Source organism: Charadrius vociferus, unplaced genomic scaffold, assembly GCF_000708025.1.
Source record: "Charadrius vociferus isolate BGI_N301 unplaced genomic scaffold, ASM70802v2 scaffold176, whole genome shotgun sequence".
Classification (NCBI taxonomy): Eukaryota; Metazoa; Chordata; class Aves; order Charadriiformes; family Charadriidae; genus Charadrius; species Charadrius vociferus.
The window spans coordinates 619525-629778 of record NW_009648961.1 but is presented as its reverse complement, the minus strand read 5'-3'; the positions used below and the strand labels follow the sequence as shown (position 1 = coordinate 629778).

At 38.0% G+C, this 10254-nt stretch overlaps 1 protein-coding gene across 1 annotated transcript in view; it reads right to left on the bottom strand.

Moving 5' to 3' along the window:
* SCAF8 (SR-related CTD-associated factor 8) overlaps positions 1-9812 on the bottom strand; it is a 59322-nt gene extending 49510 nt beyond the window's left edge. Inside the window, 2 exon segments of the mRNA XM_009887607.1 lie at positions 8287-8294; positions 9807-9812. The gene's annotated coding sequence lies outside the window, so the exon portion shown is untranslated.
* Between the last annotated feature and the right edge of the window lie 442 nt (positions 9813-10254).

Here is a 10254-nt window from a genome sequence, read left to right as displayed (position 1 = left end):
AGAGCAGGTTTAGATTAAACATTAGGAAGAAGTTTTTCACTTTAAGGGTGGTAAGGCACTGGAAGAGGTTGCCCAGAGAGGTTGTTGAGGCCCCATCCCTGGAGGTGTTCAAGGCCAGGCTGGACATGGCCTTGGGCAACCTGGTCTAGTGGGAGGTGTCCCTGTCTATGGCAGGGGGGTTGGAACTCGATGATCTTCAAGGTCCTTTCCAACCTAAACCATTCTATGATTCTATGATCACCAAATCTTAATCTGTCTCAATGAAAGCAATTCTGTGCTGCATTTGGCTAGGGTAGAGTTAATTTTCTTCAGAGTAGGTAGTACGGGGCTATGTTTTGGATTTGTGCTGGAAACAATGTTGATAATACAGGGATGTTTTAGTTATTGCTGAGCAGTGCTTACACAGAGTCAAGGTCTTTTCTGCTCTTCATACAGCCCCACCAGCGAGCGGGCTGGGGGTGCACCAGAAGTTGGGAGGAGACACAGCTGGGACAGCTGAACCCAACTGACCAAAGGGATGTTCCATACCATATGACATCATACTCAGTACATAAAGCTGGAGGAAGAAGAAGGAAGTGGGGCGGAACGTTTCGACTTATGGTATTTTGTCTTGCCAAGTAACTGTTACATGTGATGGAGCCCTGCTTTCCTGGAGACAACTGAACACCTGCCTGCCCATGGGAAGCAGTGAATGAATTTCTTGTTTTGCTTTGCTTGCATATGTGGCTTTTGCTTTACCTCTTAAACTGTCTTTACCTCAATGCACGAGTTTTCTCACTCGATTCTCTCCACATCCCACTGGCAGGGAGTGAGTGAGCGGCTGGGTGGTCCTTAGTTGCCATCTGGGGTTAAACCACAACAAATTCTCAGGTTAATGATCTTTCAAGGCAAGAACCAGATGCCAGCCAAATGGCCATGTAAGCCCGTAAGAGCTTATTAGAGAGACGGCACCAAAAGTCTTCAAGATGATCAAAGTAATAGGTAGTTCTAAGGGTGGGGTTTTGTTCTGGTTTTATAAAACTATCTCTAAACCTGCTTTGTAACTGTCTGAATTGTAAATGTAAGTTTTGTTGTTTTATAAGTTCTTACCCTAACTCAGCTGTACAGAAATGCAACAGAGAGACACAGCAGGTTAAACTTGCAGCACCTCTCCAAAACTATCAGTAATTTCTCCCCATGTCTCTTTAGTACAGTGTATAACAGATAATCAATTCACCTTGAAATCACACCTCGAAAAGCATCCCCATCAAACTGCGCTTTAGTCCTCCAACTCGGCTTTGTGTCTCAAAGCATTCAGTAGCATGACCTACTGCCACAGGAAGGTGAAAAACCCCGATGTGGTAGCGTATATTGTTAACCAAGTCTATTGCTTAACAGGAATGCAAGTTGCAAAATTCTCAGTGGAGGCCTCAAGACAGTGGCTCAGGTGTGCCTGTGTGATCCTGACTCATGCCCATTCCCTGGTGAGAGGGAGACCCTGTCATCGTATAGATACGAAATATGCCACGTTTCTTTTCCAGTTCCTCCAGAAAGTCCTGAAATTGCATATACACTCCCCTTTTTTATTTACCCTCTACATCCAAAGCCTCAACAAGTCTTGGGATCTTCTTGTCAAACTTCACCCAGCCCTAGTCAGCTTGGCCATTTCAAGTGTCAGAAAGAGCAGGAAGTCTGACAACAGAGACCTGGAAATTGTTTCAAGCTCCCTGGCTAATCAGGGCTCTGGGCTGAGCATCACCAAGGAGCAGCCACTCCTACACCAAGAAGTGATGGTTGCTATCAGGACTGCTTTCCTCTGTCCCTCTCTGGTTCCCCTTTTTTGAATTGTTTTTTATTCTTTAACACCTTTCTACCTTCTCGTAATAATTTATTTTTACCTCTTTTTTTCTGTGGTTCCCCCCCCCCCCCCCTCCTTTTCTTTGCACTAGGGCATGGCAGAAATTGTGTTATCTACTGATGCATACCACCTGTTCAGAGAAAACTAATAGAAAGAGCATTCAATAGATGGTGTTTATGGAAGGTAATATAAAGTTGCCCTTTTAGTGACACTTTCCCTGTATATCATTTTAGCCACCGGCAACCCACAGGTCAGTGACTCTTGAGCCAGCACTAACTGATCTTTTTCATAAAATCTGAATTTCCTCCACATAGGGAATTCAAATTTATTTATTTTTCAATACATGTAGATCTTTAGCATGCCTAACATCTTTTGGCAAATGCACATAGTTTAATCAAAATCTGTGCAAAGAAACTCCTTTTTTCTTAATTTGCTCACTAGTGACACTGGATTTACCTAGCTTCTGCATTGGAAAAAACAGTGATTTACCTCTTCTGTATGCCCAGTACTGCAGACCTCTATCCATCGTCTTCCAGTAATATCTGTTCTAGCCCCCAAAAAAGTATATTAATATTTAGTAATGTCTCATACAGACCTTCGACTAGTCTTCAAGTTCCACCAACATGGTGTTGTGAGGTGAAAACTAGGCAGCATGTGGCATAAGATAAAGAGGTACTGGCAGTATAATGAGTCTCTATAGCTTTCCTACAAATTTCCAGGATTCTGATTGCTATTTTGACTACTGCTGAACTTTGAACAGGCATTTTCATTTCAGTTGCAAGATCTTATTAATTACCAAATGATATAATTTCAGTGCCCATCACTGAGTACATAAAGCAAGGGTTGCCTTTTTCATAAAATCTCCCCAGCCTGCATTACCACATTTAACTTTATAAAATTGCACTGTGCCATCCAACAAACAGCACAGCAATGTCCTTTTGCAATCCTTCATGGCTAGCCCTTCAGTAACAACATCCTGAATAGCTTAATACTGTCAACAACTTTTTTGCTTCATTATTCTACCCGTCTTCCACAGCATTTACGAATACACTGAAATGCAGATTCCCAGCACAAACCCTTGTAAGATTCCATCATGAGAAAAGACAATTTATTTCCACACATGAACTTTTCCACCATCTCCCCTTTTAATCATCACCCATCAAGGCAAGGATGCAGTCTCCATAGCAATTCAAGTTATTTTCAAACTTCTGGGGATGGATCTTCTCAATTACTTTTCGGGAATCCAAGTAACATCACCTGGTTCTTCCCTGTCCATGTGCTTTCTAATTCTCTCAAAGAACTCTCATACATACATGACATTATTTTCTTTCATAAAAATCACACCAATTCTTCCTCATTTTATCATATGCACCTGTGTGTTGTTTCAAACAAATTAAAATTCTTCTACTTACTTATCATCTCCAATTGAGATAACTTTTTTGTTCTTACGTTGGTTAAAAAAGTAAAAAAGCCTCAAGACTCAGTTTTCAGTATTGTATCCTAAAACAAGTGCTTCTTCCATACCACTCTCTCCATTGCAGTCAATATTATCTAGAAATAGATAGGAAACTGTCCTCACTGAGATTTTGTATGCATTTGATGGACAATGGAAAAAAAAGTCATTTCCTCACAGAATTAACAGGTTCCAAATGCAATAAGTTACACAGACTTATGACATAATTGTATATTTAAGTATCATAGCCAAGAAAAGACCAGCCTGGCAAATAAAGCCAATTATATTAATAATTTTGTATTTTCCCCTATCTGATAAAACTATGTAATGATATGTACAGCAAAAAGCAATGATATTGAGAGCTAAGAAACTACGTAAAAGGCAGTATTCCAGTGTACATAAAAGTCAGCATTATTAATAGTCCCTTTCCCCAACATAATTTTAAATAAACTAAGTTCCTATTTCCAAGCTTCAGGGAAAAAAAATATGGGCTTATTCAAAGATTTAATGAGCTATATAAATTACATGTTGGCATTGAGGGGAAAGACAAAAGATCAGGCTGATGCTATAGATAAAGCACTGAATTTCTGCTCTGTATTTTTTTCTTTCATTCTGTTAAGACAAGTGGTCTTCAAAAGAAGGATTACTGAAAATCTGGGAATTCACCAGCATATTTCAAATTTCAGTTGTTCAGTAGTGCAAATAATATTTTTCTCATTACAACTGTAATTCAAAACGTGCTTAAAAAGTTAATTCTACTGTAAATACCTGTAAAAGTGAAGTCTATTGCAAAAAGCTGTAATTTACAAGGCAGTACACTACACCCCGCTAAGCTATGGTCTAAAGTTTCTCAAGTGAAGACCAGGCAGCATGCACATGAACGTCATACCTCTGGCGACATCTTACAAAGATAAGAGAAGAGTGGCTCGGAAATAACTTTTCATACAAGACTAATTTTGACACTAGAAGGCTTGAAAGCTATGAACACCTCTGGTCTCCTGTTCCAAAGGAAGATATTCATATAGATGAATATCTGTTACACTGTTACAGCAACTAACGGAACAAACATTTTGATACTGATACTCTAGGACTGAGACCAATCTCTACGTATGAGATTATGACCAGAAGCAGTGTCAGGGATATGAATTACACATATCTCTACTGAAATATTTTTACAGTTTTCTCTGGCTACTACCAGGACGCAGCTCTAATCAGATACCATATATAATAATCAACGTCTGCAATTTCGATGTGCAAAAGACAAAACAAATACTTAGAAGTCAAGCCTTATACATATTACCATAACAAGTTAGGTTAATTTCTTTCACATTTCAATAGCATTAAAATAAATAAAATTCAATTTCATATACAGAAATAGTCACTGAATTGCTTACCAAATATTTCTATCACCACACTGCAAAGAACAAGAAAAGAGTATTGTCAGTTATTGGTTTAAAAAAAGAACAGAATTAACAAATTTCTATTGCGCTGCATTTTACACACTCTCCTGAAATTTAATCTCTAGGAAGAGTTACTTTAATTACATGAGCCCATCCCTCAGTGAATAGGACTTTTCCTTGATGCTGACTAGGACCTACTAGCGAGCATTGTTATTTAAACCCAGTCAGCACCTTGTTGCTCTCTGCACTGCACAGAAATGTTAAGATACTAACATTAAATAAAGGTGTGCATGTAGGATGACCAGAACGGCAGATGCTCCATTCTGCATAAGGTATTTCAGTTTGGAGGGAAACCACTAAAAAGTTCTTCCAGTAATCAATCAAGACAAGACGAGTTGCTAAAATCCAACATTTAAAAAAAGCACAGAATGAGAGTTGCAACTCAACAACAACTATTGTAATATATCTGTTTTCAAACACTTAAAGTGCATGACGTGGTTTAAATTAACTAACATAAAGTAATAATCAATATGCTTGATAACCCAGTGTGTGTCTTCCTTTTACTGCTGCACTTAATTGATTTATAAAAAATTTAAAAGCAACCAAGAATACTCACACAAAAAGCTTATCCCCTATATGTCAGTTGTATTATACATCACTCTTCACATATGTTTATGTTCAAAGAGGACATGTGAATATTCATCCTAACTGAGTGTATAAGCAATTAAGTGAAATAAGATGCAAAGGTAAAACAGCAGTCTCTCTAGACCACCACATTTCAGTGCATGAAGAAGTCAGGTGTTACCATCACTGCCTCTGCTCAGTCCTCCTCCTACCCCTTTCATTTTGAGGAAGGACAATTGTAACTTTCACATTTACTGAACCCAAACACTTTGAGACAGAAGGACAAAATTCCATTTTACTTTTCATCTACTTGAGTCAAAAGGCAAATTATAGCCTATTTACAATTTCCTCTAAACCCTCTTCACTACTACTTTCAAAGAAAGCTTCTAGGTCCTGTTGGTACAGCCTGCTTTGTACAAATAGGCCAGGAACATAAAACCAGCATTTAAAGAAACAACCTGGATTCAAGTCTAGTCTCCTGAATTGCATGCAACTATGAAACAGATTTTTAGTTCAGAATAGCTTCTAGAACATATTTCATTTGCTCCTAGGTCTTTACAAGCCATAAAATACAATTCCCCTTTTTCTCTTCATAGTAACTTAGGACGTTTACTTCAGGGGAACAAAAAGCTTAGAGAACTCTAAATGGACCACATAAAATAGCTAGGCAAGACTGAATGCTTTACCAATGCCCCAACTCCCAAGAACAGAAAGGAAAGACTGATCGAAAAAGTCCAGATGATCTTTGAAAGCATATCACCTAAGAAAAAAAGGAATTTAACAAGGGTATTTCACTTTCTGCAATTTTTTTCATCATTCCTGACACGTGGCTAGTTTCCATCATCAATATTTTGTCATGATTGTATAGCTAATTCTAGATCACCAACAGGAAAATTGATCAGCTTCGGGCACTCTGTAGATTTCCAGTGACTAGCTTGTGGGCTGCCCGCTCTGGAAAACTGCCCTTTGTTCTTGTTGCAACACACTGATTTGGAAAAGTGTGGCACAGTACGGAGTTAAATGCCTTCGAGAAATCTAAATACAATCACACCTCTGCAATTGTGAAATATGAAAGATAGGGACAGATCCTAAACATTAGGAAAATCAAAGACTCACACATTTTCTCTGCCAACTGTTTTTGGGGTTCACAACAAAAGCTGTACTGTCATACTCATTTCAAAATGTTTTCTCGTTAGATACGGTTTAAAATCCCCTGCATTCACAATGAAAGTTCACAATATTTTTTTTTTTAATCATGGTTTATAGTGGGTTGGATTTCTCTACCCAATGTATTTGTTACATAAATGTTCCTCCTTTCCTGTTAAGTGTTCCACTTCACTTTCCTGAAAATATGGAAACAGTAGCTACTACTACATACCTGGTAACCAAGCTATGAAGATCAACATGTTATCTGAAGCTGTAATTTAGAGCAGATTCAGAGAATGACCTTCACCTTTCCTGGTGAACCAGTTCTGTTTGTTTAATATGTATAGGAGACTCAGTATTCCAAAAAACTTCAGTCTGATCAGATCTTTCCATAGGCTTCCAACAATCTGGTTAATACATTCTAAGCTCTTTGGACTTAACCTCTGGAAAATCCAAAGACGTTTGAAAGTAAAATTATTTATCTTTTTAAAACTGAAATTACACAAATATCAAAATATTAAAATGGTATTTTTACCTATCCTACTAATTTCTAAACTGTCCGTCAAGAGAGTTCAATAAAGTCATGCCATGAGGCCAATATTTTTAAACCAACAGTTTTATAGTGAACAACAATTTACAGTATTTTGTACTTTTTTAAAGAAAAATCGAGCTGTAGAATAACAAGGATAGAAAGCAAAGGATGTACATAATTAATTCTACTTCAGTTTTTGAAAGTAACTAATAAATACTAAACCTAGGCCAAACAATACAAGATGGATCTTCTGAAATCTTTCTCAAAAATGCATGCTATTTCAATTATAAATTCCAATTCAAACATGTAAGACAGCTGTTCACTGCCTGGCAAAAAACACCTTGTGCAGCTTTCATCAGTGTTTATAAAAGAATATTTACTCCAATCTTTCAAAACTAATGTTATAGACAGAACTTCACAATAAGCAAGCTCAAGCCTACCAAAACAGGTGCCTTCAATCTCTTAGCTGTTGCTATGCTACACTCTCTTACTGCTCAGCCACCATCCACCCAAACCACCATTCCTTGCTACGATTGCCTCCTGGGTCTCAGCTCTGCCTCTCTGCTTTCACACATCTCCTTTTGTGTCCTCATTGTAAATGGGAACCAGAGCACTCTCTGCCAACCCTCAGAAACCATCAACAGCAAAGACAATGACAAAGGTGCCAAGCTTTACCTTCCACATATGTATTTTATTATAATAAACATGTGCATTATATTTCTGAATGTCAAAGCATCAGAAAAATGACCATTAGCTACCTGCTTGTATAATCACAAGCCTACTAGAAAACGTAGCAATCCAGTGTTACTGATTTGGAACTTAAAAACAAACAAACAAACAAACAAACAAAAAAAACCCACCCACAAAACTGATACAATGAAAAATTGTACCCAGTAAAACCAGGTAAGCTTTGCAGCCGAACTATTGAAAAAAAGTGGAAAGAAAATGATAAACTGTTGCATATCCATAGTTGCCATTTTTGTACAAATGGCAGCTCACTTGCCAAAAGCATAACAGCACAAAGGGCAAGCTATTACAAGAAACACACACGTTTAAGGTGGGGATAAATATGACAGAGGGTCATGGTGGCAATACACTCACTTCCTCTTAATGTCTCCGAACTTTAACAATTCCTTTTTAAATTCTATTTTTTAAAAATGCCTCTTTTTGGTCAGTACGCCCGGCAAGGAAAAGTGAAGATAACTAGTACAGCATTCGCTGAAGATCTTTTTCTGTTAACGAACGCGTACCCTTCAGTGTAGAAGCAGCTGCTGAATAAGCTTAATAAAATTACCTCGCTGACTGCTGCTGCTGTCAGCGCTCCCAGAGTAACACTGCAGAAAAGTAGCTCCAAAGAAGCGAAGAAATGGAAGGAAAGAAATGCACATGCAAACCATGAAAAGTTCTGATACAGAAACAAGGACTAATATTGTTTATTGAGCTCAAAGCCAAGCTGGCTGAACCCTGGATACACACGTGAACAGACAATTACGCACCACTGTCCCAGGCTTCACAATGGAGTTACACCAGTGGCTGCCGAGGCCAGGAACACGGGCTCCAACCAAGGGTCAATCAGCCACGCGGCATAAATGTCTTGGTGGCTGTCCAGAGGTGGAATGATGGACCAATTTTACAGGCAAGAAAAAAAGTGGGCCTCTTCCGAAGCGACAAAAATACTCATGAAAGTAATCAAATGTCTAGACCATATTTTAAGACCTGTTTTATCAAATACTTTTGTTCTGAACGTTGGGTTTTTTTCTGTAGGAGAACCACTTTGATTACTAGACTGCACTTTTACAACCACCACAGGAAAACAGACTGCTGATGGCAAACTCAAATAAGACTTGTTAAGATAATTTCAAGTACTTTACCAAAGATTGTAGCCCCAGGCATGGTCTTAGCGACTAGGTGAAAATCAAAGGATCTGAAGTCATGAGAGTTCAGAAGTGCATTTGTTTTAAACTACAAAATGGTTCACTGCTCTCTAAATGAGTAGCAAGCAGGATCGATACTTATACTTGTAACTATCCAGTTACAACTCAAGAATCTGGAGATATACATTACCTTCCCAGGCTCACAGGGATCTAACTTAGACCACAGTTTAAGAAAAAATTAAAGTGTATGTATGAAAAATAATCAATGTATGTCCTATACTACTTCACAAAAAAAAAAGAAAAAAAAAGAAAAAAAGGTCCTTGAGCAAGATATCCACACAAAAACCCCTAACATTTTGGACCTTTAACACAGCCTTGCATGATCATGTCTTTACAACGCCAGGAGTCAAAATTCTGTGGCTGGTGAAAGTCTAAGGTCAGATCAATCTTTGAAAATGTAGTATTAAAATTCTAAATATTTATTCAGCACACACAGAGACATTTAATCAGGTGAATATCAATTTAGTATTTACTGTATCTTGAAGAGAAAAGGGCTTTCTTTCCCCATGCCCTTTTAACAAAAAGCAAATAGTTGAGAGCCAGTAAAGTTCAGCTCTTGCTGGGATGCAACAGTGTGAAATATTTACATTTCACTGATACTGCATTTAATGTTCCTGACAGCAAAAGGGAAATTAACAAATTCTTACACATTTTGCTGTATCTTAACGGAATTCATACAGTTTATAAAGATTCAGTGTTTTTTCTCTGAGGAGCACTATGGGATTACAAAGCAAAATAAAACTGAAGACCTTTTTCACACCCACCCCAGAGGTTAAGAATGAAAAACAGGGACAACTTTTCAGATATATGTGGGTCCACATGCACACACAAATACCACGTAGTTAAGTTTTTCTTCTGAAAAAGAAGAATAGAGGTAAACCAAAGGCTTTCATCCCTATTTGCTACAACAAAATTTACAAATATCAGACCATAAATGCAGTATCACATAAACAAAAAAGAAGCTAGCTTTAAACATATCATAGTTGCAGAATCCTTCAAAACAGCAGAGGATATGAAAGAATGTTGCACTTTTTTATGACTGGTAAAATACTAGTGAGAGAGAAGAGGAAACAGACACAAGTCTTCTCATTTTCTCAGCAGCTAGGAAAAAAGTTCTGCAGATGTTTCAGGTGCTTCAGCCAACATGGAATGTGCAGCAGAACCTAAGAAAAATATCTTGCCAGGGAGCAGTTTACTTGCCCTTTCACCATCGCTTGTATGTAACTGCTAGTATCACTACTTGTGCCAATCAAAGCCCTGGCTCCTCATTTCAAAGCGCATCCTTTTTTCCACTCTCCCCAGCTATTCAGCATCAATCTCTATTTAGC